The sequence below is a fragment of the Etheostoma cragini genome, chromosome 1 (genome assembly GCF_013103735.1).
Source record: "Etheostoma cragini isolate CJK2018 chromosome 1, CSU_Ecrag_1.0, whole genome shotgun sequence".
Taxonomy (NCBI): Eukaryota; Metazoa; Chordata; class Actinopteri; order Perciformes; family Percidae; genus Etheostoma; species Etheostoma cragini.
This window is the reverse complement of record NC_048407.1, coordinates 6241440-6253398: the sequence shown is the minus strand read 5'-3', so window position 1 is coordinate 6253398 and position 11959 is coordinate 6241440. Positions and strand designations below refer to the sequence as shown.

Sequence of the window (11959 nt, the reverse complement as noted above, 5' to 3'; positions counted from 1 at the left end):
TTAAAAATTAAAATTTTCTGGCAATTATTTAATGGTTACTGTTCTTCCAGAGTCTACGCTGACTGATCGTCTGCTCTCAGGTCTCATATTCTTTTAAGCACCTTGCCCAGGTTGAGCCACCTGGCAGCTGTGTGGTATGTCCCCATGTTCAGTTTCATGCTCCTCCAAAAGTGAAACAAACTACCTGTGATTTAAAGCGCCCATATTATGAAGGCTTTCCCACAAGTAAAAATAGGCGTATTAGTTCAAGAAACATGTTTCTGAAGTTGTTTGCTGGAAATAGCTTATAGGAAAAGATTTCTACCTACCTCTATGATCCTTTGTTTTAGCCCCTTTCAGAGTGTGATGTTTTCTGCTACTCATTGCATATGTATGAGCTGTATGTGCGAATGTATGTATTTATGTATGTATGTACTGTATTTTTGGACTATAAGTCGCACTGGACTATAAGTTGCATTTATTTAGAAATTTATTATACAAATTCCAAGACCGAGAACAGACACTCAGAACAATAGGCTGAATACGGTATGTGTCTGGTATGTTAATGTAACACATTAAGTTATTAGATAGCACATAGAACAACTAGCAGGGCGTGGAGATGTAACTTAGCATTGACAAGCCTCTCCTGGCAGCCCGTTCAAGCACCCATCTGTGGACCCGTTCATCCAGCTCTGGCCATCTTGATTTTAGCCCGCGATTAGTAAGCTTCCTTTCTTTTCTTCATTTCAGTAGAAGAATAACTTTTTCACCAGTTCCTCACAAGTTTCTCTCTCACTCCAAACTTTCTTTCTGCTGCTTGATTACTGCCTTCAGCTGCATATTTTACTACCTGCAGTTTGTGATCTGCAGAATAGGATTTTCGATTGCTACGACATATTTCTTGAAAGCTGCTCTCATTTTCTCCAAACTGTGAACACAAAACCCAATATTCAAGCTACATTCACAAAACCTTAGACTTTTCTTGCAAAACCAAACGTTTACCTCAAAACAGTTCAATCTGTGCTCAAAACTAAACTATGTTGTCAAATCGTGCAGAGTTGATTACAAATATATATATTATAATATATATAATATCAGTCACCAATCACCACAGAGAAAACTAGAAAACCCAATGCTCAGGACATTAAGCTGGAGAAATAAATGTTTATTGTTAACTGTAGGCTAAATGCATGTGGCAAAAAAAACGGTGCATTTATCACTTGTACAAAAAGACAAAACAGAAATCTTGTGCATTTACACCTAACACTTTTAAAAACAAACAAATCTTATCCATTTGCCACTTGTGTACAGTAAGCCCATGTAGAAATAAAGTACAAAAATATATAAATACGTGCATTACTGCCACAGCATCATGTCTCCGTACTGGTTCAGGGACAGGACTTCATCCACATCACGGGCCACATTTTGTCTGGCCAGGCATCAGGGGAAAAAAAACCTGGCATGCCGTATCAAAGCTTGGCATGGCTCCACACCTATGTTACCACAGGCAGGTCCCATGGCTTGAAGGAGATTTACCCTGGTATAAGGTTGGCGTTCATATACCTTTCACCGCCATGAGGAGAATAATTCCTCAATGGAGTTTAGGAAAGGCGAGTACGGTGGAAGGCAGAATTGATAAAAGCTTGGTTCAAATTGGACCACTCTCTAACATGGAGGGTTCTGTGAAAACTCACATTGTCCCAAACAACAACATAGATGGGATGCTCATTCTGCTGCCCTACCAGAGCATCTTGCACGTGGTTGGGGGAAATTTGGAGCTGGTGAGTGTTTTAGGGCCCCAGGCTGGCATGATGGTTGACAACCCCATGATAGCTGATAGCAGCACATAAAGTGACAATAGGCAAAACCCCTTAATTCTCCTGCAAAATGAAATTTTACATTCAAAACAATGTTATTTTATATGATATTTGGTTTTCAAATGACACACAAACCATCATATGACTAGATATTCATAATAACCAGTTGAACACTGATGTGCTCAATGTAAAACCCTTTTTTCTCCATTCATTATAATAACTTAGGCCTTTTTTGTTCAGTGTTACACTTACTACAGACAGTACATACATAAGTGTGTTGTAGAATATTGTTTTTACTCAGAACACACAAATACACAGTAACAAATATATTTAATTTTGCCCACAAAAACAATGTATTTCCCATTCTCAACAAATGAATGTGAACAAAAAAAATGTACTGTTTACAGTTACAGTGAAAAAAATAATAAAAATTAAACTACTATGCTGCATCCTCTCTTCTGTTGCGGTCTTGGCCACAGCACCTCATCCACATCACAGGCAAAGTTTTCCCGGGCCAAGCAGCGGGGGAAATATTGTCTAGCATGCCGATTCCAGCCATGAAAAGCATCAGCTGCTATATCTCCACATACGTCCTCCATAGCTTGGAGAAGAGGTATACGAATTTGTGGATTTCGGTCATGCACTTACCATCTCCAGGCAGAAAAAAAAATTCCTCAATAGGATTGAGGAATGGAGAATATGGAGGGAGATAAACAACTAAAAAGCCTGGGTGGACGTAACCAGTTATGAACCAGAGTAGCCCTGTGGAAACTTACATTGTCCCAAATGACAACCTACCTGAGCTGCTCTGGGCCATCTACCTGATCTGATGGAATGATCTGGGCGGTGTTGCAGGGGCCAAAGGTAGCATGGTGATGGATGATGCCGTGGTGGGGAATCGCTGCACACATTCAATCAATCAAACTTTATTTATAAAGCACATTTAAAAACAACCAGGTTGACCAAAGTGCTGTACATAGACATGAAACAATAAATAGACAGAATACAACAGCAGACAAATACAACATACAGTTCTCATGCTGGATTAAAAACCAGGAAATAAAAGTCTGTTTTTAGTTGCGGTTAAAAACCGGAAGGCTGGGGGCCAGTCTGACATGACGAGGCAGCTCATTCCAAAGTCTCGGGGCTGTGGCTGAGGAAGCCCAATTCCCTCTACTCTTGAGCCGTATTTAGGGACAAATAGTAGAGACTGGTTTGCAGACCTTAATGACCTTGAAGGAGCATGGGGCTTCAACAGATCAGTGATGTAGACTGGAGCTAGTCCATGAAGGGCTTTAAAAACAAAAAATAAAATCAATCCTAAAATTGACTGGGAGCCAGTGAAGAGAGGCAAGAACAGGGGTGATGTGATCTTGCTTACGAGTTCCAGTAAGGAGACGAGCGGCAGCGTTTTGAACCAGTTGTAGCAGAGAGAGGGAGGCCTGGCTAACACCTACATACAGAGCATTACAATAGTCAAGGAGTGTTGTTATAAAAGCATGTATAACCCTCTCAAAGTCTGTGAAGGATAAAAAGGCCTTGGATGATTTCTGCGCAAGACACGGTCCAGTGTTGAAAAGCTTACCCTATAAATATTTTGAAATATGTCACTGTTTTCTATTACTTTTCTTTAAATTTGCTGTAATGTTATGGCGTTGTTTTCTAGGACCATGTTTATGATTTCAGTTTCCTGTTCAGGAGACAGAACACGTTCCCGACCACCTTGTGTTGGTAATCTTTCAGTTCTGCCAAACAAAGAGTAAAATACTGTAAACAAAAAGTAGGTATACATTTCCTAAATACTTGAAACATACTTTACAGTATTTTTACTGTCCTACAGAACAGTCCTCAGGCAATACTGTACTACTGTACTCATTGAGTACTGTATTGATATGCAGTACTGCAATTTTATAATGAGTAGATTTCTTACCTATTCTCATTTCGGAAAGTCTGGATAATGAATGCTACAGTGTACCTGCTCAGATTTGGCTGTACTCTTTGCCCTGCCTCCCTCATTGTTTGACCATGGTTGACCACATGATCAACTAAAGTGGCTCAGATCTCAGAGATTACATTCCTTGGCCTCCCTCGTCCTCCTTTTATTCTGACTCCTCTGTCTCTGCCTTTGTTTCCAATGTTGGCATCCATTGCTCCAATGAAGAGCTCACCTGTTGCCCTTTTATGCTAAAGCTCTGATTGCTAATTGGAAAACTGTGTGACGGGTGTTTGCCCTTGTGATGAGTCAGTGTGCATATTTGAATGGCAGTGTCTTCCTTGTGAAAACAGGATATTTTCTGCATGAAACTTGTGCCAAAAGCAGAGAATTGTGTTTAGTGTTTTCAAAAAAAAGTGTGTTTTAGAACTGCAATTTGAGTTTAAAGCAGGAATTGTGCTTGAAGTTTAGCAGAATAGGTTCAGGGGGTTGGTGAATGAGTTACATGTTGTGATCATTGTGTCTCAAGTACCAAAGGTTGTGTGTAAACAATTGAGAAAAACTGTAAACCCAGCTTCATCCATGCACATGGATTCATGGGGTCTTTCAATTGCATCCAGTTGAAAAACCCTCTGTAGAAATAGATATAGTTTTGTAAGTGATATGGAACACACTAAAGTGATTTAGGCCACTACAGTAAATAACTACTTAGAGTAATCAACATTGGAGGTGTCTGGATATATGGCAACCTGTACACACTGGAATCTTTGCTCTTTGGACCAAAGAGTTGTGTTCAAATGGTGACACCTGTGCTTTAATTGTGTTTGACTTTTGTCACCTGTGCTTAGCATTATGCAGCACGGGTGCTTCCCAATAAAAATGTCTTGGCAAGTTGTGTCTAAACAGGTGAAAAGTGCCTATAGTTTTGCCAAAGAGTGATTGATTTAATCAGTGGGTTCATACAACTGAGTATTTGGTTCAGAGAATAGGGTTTAGTGTTTTAGTAATTGAGAAAAACTGTAAAAGCTTCAAGGTACCAAATTGTCATCCATGTGTTTGCACAGTTTGTTGCTAATACCGGTTTTCTTATTTCTTTACATGCATGACTGTTAATATTTTTTTTTAAAGGTGCACATGTGGAAATTGTGCATCAATGCCATTTGAGCCTGACAGCCTATGCTGCCAGGAGGTGCCACAGGTAAAATATTTTCTACACTAATGTTAGCAAATATGATTGCAGACAACATGCCACTGCAGATACTTACCTTATGTTATGTAATGCAAAATACGTTACCAGACGGCTGCAGCACCTGGATGACTGATCTCCATGATTGATAGACCATCCAGGTTTCCCACCCGTTTGCCTAAATGTGTTCTCGCTGAAGGACATATGCAACATTTACAGGGCTGACTATGGTCCTTTACAGCTACAGGGGATAGAGCAGTGCATTTTCTCTGTAAAAAGCTACTTCCATTCACTGTTCATACAACATAATCTCTTTTCTTGAACATATAGCCAAGTATTTCCGAAGCAAATACTCTATATTACACAAATTCATTTGAAACATTTTACAAACACTATAAACATTGACCACTGTCATTGTACATATAAATACAGTGTTGACAGATTCACTGAATCCAAATTTGTGAACACAGACATTATAGAACGTTTTGACTACCAATGTTCTTCTTCTTAGTTGTTACAGTTTTGTAGCCTATAGGAGTTTTGGGAACTGGTGCTGGGGCTTCCTTGGTTGGAAGATACGGGTAGTCCTCTCATGCGTGGTTCTTTGGATCTGACAAGAGTTTTCTGACGCCCATGGAAGATATGGAGGCTTTTTAACTACCCCTCCTTAATGAATCTTGACACGTAGCTGGCGATGACCTCCTCCGGGATGTTTATCTTCAGAATCTTGTCTCTATACGACGATGGGTCAACAAAGACTTTTTCCATGATCATGTCCATCAAATCTCCAACATACCTTGTGCCACACACAAAATTGAATCTCTAATATAATTTACTAGACTGTTCCACAACGGTTCATATGTTGACATTTTGCACTTTGAATTTTCTCAGGTATTTAACATGAACATATTATGTGCATTTTCAGGTTCATAATTGTATTTAGAGGTTGTACCATAATAAGTTAATATGGTTTCATTTTCAGAAAAGACCATATTTTTGTTGTACTGCACATTGCTGCAGATCCTGCTTTCACCCTGGGTGTTTAGGTATGTTTTAGTTACAGAGTGAGACATCTCTGACATAACGTGTGTTACAAAGTGACAGGCATTTGTCTCTGAAGTAAAGACTCAACTATAATAGAGCTGTTTGTGTACAGTGTTTTCTGTTCGATATAGTAAGTCCTTTGGGGTGGACTTTGGTCTTCTTCCCTTCAAACCTAAAGTGTATAAAACTATATGTAACACAATAATGGAAAGGGAAAACCCAAAAAGCATACTGCACCGTTTACATAAGTTTACTTATTGTTTTGAAAGTATGGTTGCAGTGCTTTGTGTCATGTACATTTGTTTTAGAGTCAAAAAATAAAGTTACAGAAAGTTGCCTCAGTCTTCACTGGTCTGGCCCTACACTCTCCCTTCCTGGATTTTGGAAAGCTCAGTTTGAAATTAGGATCCCCTGATGATGTGGTGGCTTGTCCTCGATCAGCATTTTAATTATAATGCAGGGCATCCAGGTAGAGTCTTGGACATGAAAAAGAAAATCAAACAAACAATTGCAAGAAATCAAATGCAAATTGTGACGTGTAGGGAAGGAGGACCAAAGTGCAGAGGCAGGCAGGCGAGTTCAAAGTTGAGGATTTTTTCAACAAAAACAGGGAATACAAAAAGGTATACATAACTGTAAACACACAGTCCAAAATGAGAATATTAAAAATCCCAAAAAGGCAAAAGAGACAAAAAGGAGTCCAACAACAGGAACACGAAACAAGAGCAAAATACCTCAGGGAAATAGGGACTGGAAGATAGGCTCACAGGAACCAACAAGCTGGCCAGACAAAGGCAAACAAACAAAAGGATGTAATATTAATTTACACTCTGTTATCACACACACACAGGCCTAAATTATACACACATACTCAGTACCTATACATGCACTCAATGGAGAGACGCCAGAGTGAGGAGACGTCTGAGAGCGGGGGCTGCCATTGAAAGGCGCCCAGGAGTTGAACCGGCACCTCACCAGCTTCCAATCCAACACCATACTTTGGTCAGTATGGGGTCTTGAACCAGCAACCCTTTGGTTCCCAGCCCAATTCCCCACTGCCTAAGCTACTACCACCCCAATCTGACAAGGGCCAAGGGGAGCAAACACTAAATACACTGGGCAACGAGATAACGAGAGTCGGGTGACACAATGGCTGGGAGACAGCTGGAAGACATCAGGTAATCACAGGAGTGGGAAAACACAGGAAGAAAAACTAAAGACAAGACGACACAGGGGCCTGTTGCACAAAAGTAGAGTAAAGATATCCAGGATAAGTGAAAAAGCGCAGCTTGACTTAGTGTGATCCCCTCATCGCGGCTTAATCGGTTGCACGTTGGCCGAGCCAGGATGAACAGGTGAAGCTATGTCAAGCCAGGTGTAGACAGCTGGATTAAGTGCACGTTCACGGCTTTCTCAAATAGACCACGGTGTTGATCACAGATTCACTGATGCAGAAATGGAGAAGACGCATGCGCCATATGTTTCACCCAATGAGCAGCAGCTTCTAATGGAAAGTAACGAGGAGGGGAAGAACATGCAAAAAGGGAAATACGGCTCAAACGGAGAGAATAAGCCCAACAGACTTTAGCGGACCGACTGAATGTGTGGGGGTGTAAAAATATAGCCTTTGCCTTGAAAGTGAGCAGAGGGAATTAATGTTCCTCGGCAAATGGACCCTAAGGACTTAATTTCAAACCCTTATTCACAACGTGAGAACATGTTTTACAACCACGCACAAATATCTAAGCTATGTCTAATTCTTTGTACAACTAATGTTCAAACAGAACAATCAGAAAGGGACAACAACTAGAAAAAGAAATAAGTGATTTCAATACATGCTGTGAGCATATGTAAAACAATATTCATGTTTTTTTATTCTTCTGACAAGTGACCGCACCAAAATAAAAAGATCAAGAATCATTGTGATGTTCCCGGTGTGATGAATGTAAACTACACTACATAGGTACTGTACATAGGCCACGTTATTGGTCCAGGGATGTGAGACTAATTGAGAAGGTTATGAAATCAATGTAAGCTATAATAAAAAACATTAGGCCTACAATTTAAGGAGTAACACAAACTGTCCTTTATTAGAGAAGGGCAAGCAACAAGAAAATGAAATCATGAATGTATTGGTCTCTGACCAGTCTGCCATTATTATCATCTGGGAATATCGCTACATTAATATCGTCACACTTAATCTTCGGAGCGCGTCTTGTAAAAACCTGAAGCTGAGACCACGGACGCCGCGCTGCTCATCTCTACTTTTACAGAGAGAGGGGACAGTGACCCGACACACAGGTCTGCCGGCAGGCAGCGGTCACCGGGCAGCGGCCGCACGCCAGTCAGCCTCGAAACAGTACCGTCCCACCGGGAAAAGTCCCACTCCGCATCTGGGTGCCAGTGCAACTATTTCTAACCATCTAAACAACTGTAGTAGGGTTAAAATAAAACTTGCGACAACAATATTGACAAGTAGGCTAATGCATGTTAATAAAAATAAAGCAGAACCCATTCAGAAGACAACGGAATAACTGTTAAATACGTTTATTTCGGATCAGAGCGGCAGCTGATTTGACACATGAGACTCCAGGATTAATCTTAGCCTGGCTGTTAGCCTGCTCTGGACCAGGCTAGCCGTAAAGAATAAATCTCCATGGTAACTTGGCTGGGTTTAATGACAAGAATTGCAGCTAATAACTATAACCAAACCAGTTGAATGAAACGAACCTGCCGAGAGCCATTTACTCGTACCTTGGTTTTTGAATTGTATGAAGGCATCTGGAAACATGGTTCAGGAGGTAGGTCCATTCAGCCACTCTCTCTGGCCCCGTTTTGGATGATGCAGTTGTTCAATAGACATGGTTCTGATGGCTGGCATCCACCTCTTTACTTTTGACATTCCTTTTTTTGCGTGTTTTATCTAGTTTCTTTGAAAGTCCTACAAATCAGAATAAATGTTTATTTCAAAAGTTAGCACAATATGTGTTGTCATGAAGCTTTATGTGTGGACTCGTCAGGTTCAAGCCTAGAAGGGTTCTGTATGTAAAAAAGGCCACCACTATACTTAAACATTATGCAATTTCATACATAATAATGGACCAATATTTAACATGTGTGGCATTTACAAAATGTTTTTAAAGAACTTCTTTTCACGTCAAAATTTCATTTATCCTGCCCACCTGAACCAACTGGAGATCAACAATTTCTTTTTCAGCTAAATAAATGAAAAGTAATTACATACATTTAGACAAAGTCATTACTGTAATACTGTAACTCACGACTACTGTTGACTCTATCAAAGCTGAGAATGAGTCTGCAGGGTCATAGGTTGTGTCCGGCTCTTGAGAAGTAAGGATTGAGCTGCCCTCGAGAGCGTCCTCCTCCTCCTCCTCCTCCATGCGCGATCTCTTAGATGGTTGCTTTGTGGGGGTTGGTCTGTGTAGGGATCAGAGGACGTCCCAAAGCCCTTGCAGGACACCGTAGCCTGGACAGCTGTAACAAAAGTATAATTTCTATGATAACAAAGCATTATTAGGAGTAAAACATGACAGCACTGTCATAGTAAAAATGCAAGCACTAAAGGCTGTAACAGCTCATTATAACACTTGATCAAGAGTAATTTGCAATCTGTAAATCTACAAACCTTCACTTTTGTAATGTGAGTGCAGAGTCCTAGAAGAGAGTTGTGTGCCAACACTGTCTTAGAGGGGCCTCAGTCTGGCAGCCGATATCTTTTCTAGCTGGTAACGCTAATGATAAATAAAAAAGCAAAATGCTGTCAACTAAATCTTACATATTTTATTCCATCATCAAGCAAAAAATGTGTAACTAATAAATACACTCCAGGAGAAGAAAGTCATTACACAGAATGGTTGGCTTCGAGTGTAAATTGTGCTGTGATGTGTCAGTCTCAACCATACACTTGTTTTTCCCTGGACAACGCTAATATATTCCTGTATAAAACATTTCCAAACGCATTATTTTCGCAAATTCCCAAAACTCAAATCCAGTGGGGGATGTGTTTTATGTGGAGACCAGCGGCGGAGTGGGACCAAAAGCAAAAGACTGCTAGAACACACACTACTTCACCCAAACGTACAAAGCAGCTATTCAACGCAAAGTTGGAAGGGCACCCTCTTTTAGGAAAAGTTTCCTAGCTAATCCTGCATTGTACTGACCGAAGTTGAAGGAACAGTCAGCACAACACACCAACAGCTTTTTGCCAACTGTAGTGGGCAATTGAGAAACATAATAATACCCTTTATCCCTGAAAAAGTGATTTTTTTTCATAATATGGGCACTATAATGCTCTTGCCCTGATGAAGTTAACTGTTTTAGTTACAACATCAATAACATGGTTCAGTTTTAGCACTGACTTACACAACACCTGCTGATACAATGCAAAAATACCAATTTCCGTTCACTTTCAGTTTTGATTCAGTCACTTTTTCTTGCATCCGCTTCAAAAGTCCAACATTTTTTCCTGTCAGATTCGGACACCATGGGTTGTAACACATGCCAATTTGTTTCATTTGAAGGGGCGATATGCAGTTTTTGCTGTTTTCTCTATTATTGCTGGCAAGTTTCTCTATAGAGCCCCCTCTACAGCTTCAGAATAGATATGTGGCAGCTCTTGTATTTGTGTCTGACTCCTTACTCGGTTAATCTTCCGTTTCCTCTTTCTTTGTTCCTCCGACAATGCTTTCGTAATGTTCTACTGTCATATCAGGATACATGCTCAAGTGCATAGATGATGTCTGTATGACAAAAAAACATCACAGTCCGACCAAACTAGAAACCATGGATAACTACAGAGGTCAGAGCCATGCTCAAAGCCCGGAAGTCTGCCTTCAAATCTTGGGATGTTAGTGCTCTCAGGTCTGCAAGAGCCAATCTGAACAAAGCAATCAGATTGGCAAAGAGGGCACGTGGATAAAAAATCCAGGTTCACTTTAACAACCACAGAGACACCAGGGAAATTGTGGCAGGGAATACAGGCTGTCACGGACCATAGGACTGCTCCCAAGCCCTCCAACAACAGCATGGAAAGCTGCTGGTCCAGACACGACATTGGGCTGCTTGCTTAGGGAGTGTGCAGTCCATCTGTCTTATGTCTTCTTCGACATATTCAACATCTCCCTGAGTCAAGCTGCTGTGCCTTCATGATACAAAACCTCAGCCATCATCCCTGTTTCAAAACAATACCCACCATCACTAGTCTGAATGACTACCAACCCGTAGCACTCATCTGCCCTCTCTTCCTTCACTGGACCCATTTAAATTTGCCTACCACCCACATTGCTCGGCTCTGTATGCTAAATCCACTACACTGCACTTTAGCCTAGAATACCTGGAGAAGCTGTTTGTTGATTTCAGCTCAGGATTCAACACCATAATCCCTCAGCATCTGGACAACAAGCTGGGCATAGGTTTTCCTCTGTGGAACTGGATACTGGACTTTCTCACAGGCAGGCCTCAGTTTGTGCGGCTAGGGAACAACACATCCACCATCATCTCATTGAGCACTGGCTCCCCGCAGGAATCTGTGCTCAGCCCTCTTCTCTTCACACTGATGACTTATGACCGTTGTGCAAAGTCCAGCACCAATTACATCATAAAGTATGTGGACGACATGGCAGTGGTGGGTCTTATCCAGGATGGAGATGAGCGGGCATATAGGGAGGAGAGTAGACTAGTGCAGGACAAACAACTTAGCTCTGAATGTCGAGAAAACCAAGGAGATGGTGGTTGATTTCAGGAGAAATTGGCCTGTCCAAACCCCGTGCACACAACCTTTCCTGCGACCTGCACACTTCCTCCCTCATCAAAAAGGCCCACCGAAGTCCATCCATCCTGACCACTTTTTACAGGGGAACCATTGAAAGTGTTCTGACCAGCAACATTTATCTCTGGTTTGGGAACTGTAATGCTACAGAGAGAAAGGCGCCGAGCGGAGTGGTGAGGACGGCTGAGCGGACAATTGGGACTAGTCTGTCA

At 41.2% G+C, this 11959-nt stretch overlaps 1 long non-coding RNA gene across 1 annotated transcript in view; it reads left to right on the top strand.

The window, feature by feature from the left end:
- The first annotated feature begins 621 nt into the window (after positions 1-621).
- Positions 622-11959, top strand: part of LOC117942682 — a 17816-nt gene continuing 6478 nt past the window's right edge. The window contains exons 1-2 of the long non-coding RNA XR_004656192.1: positions 622-838; positions 2981-2982. This is a non-coding gene — a long non-coding RNA (uncharacterized LOC117942682). The remainder of the gene's footprint in view (positions 839-2980; positions 2983-11959) is intronic.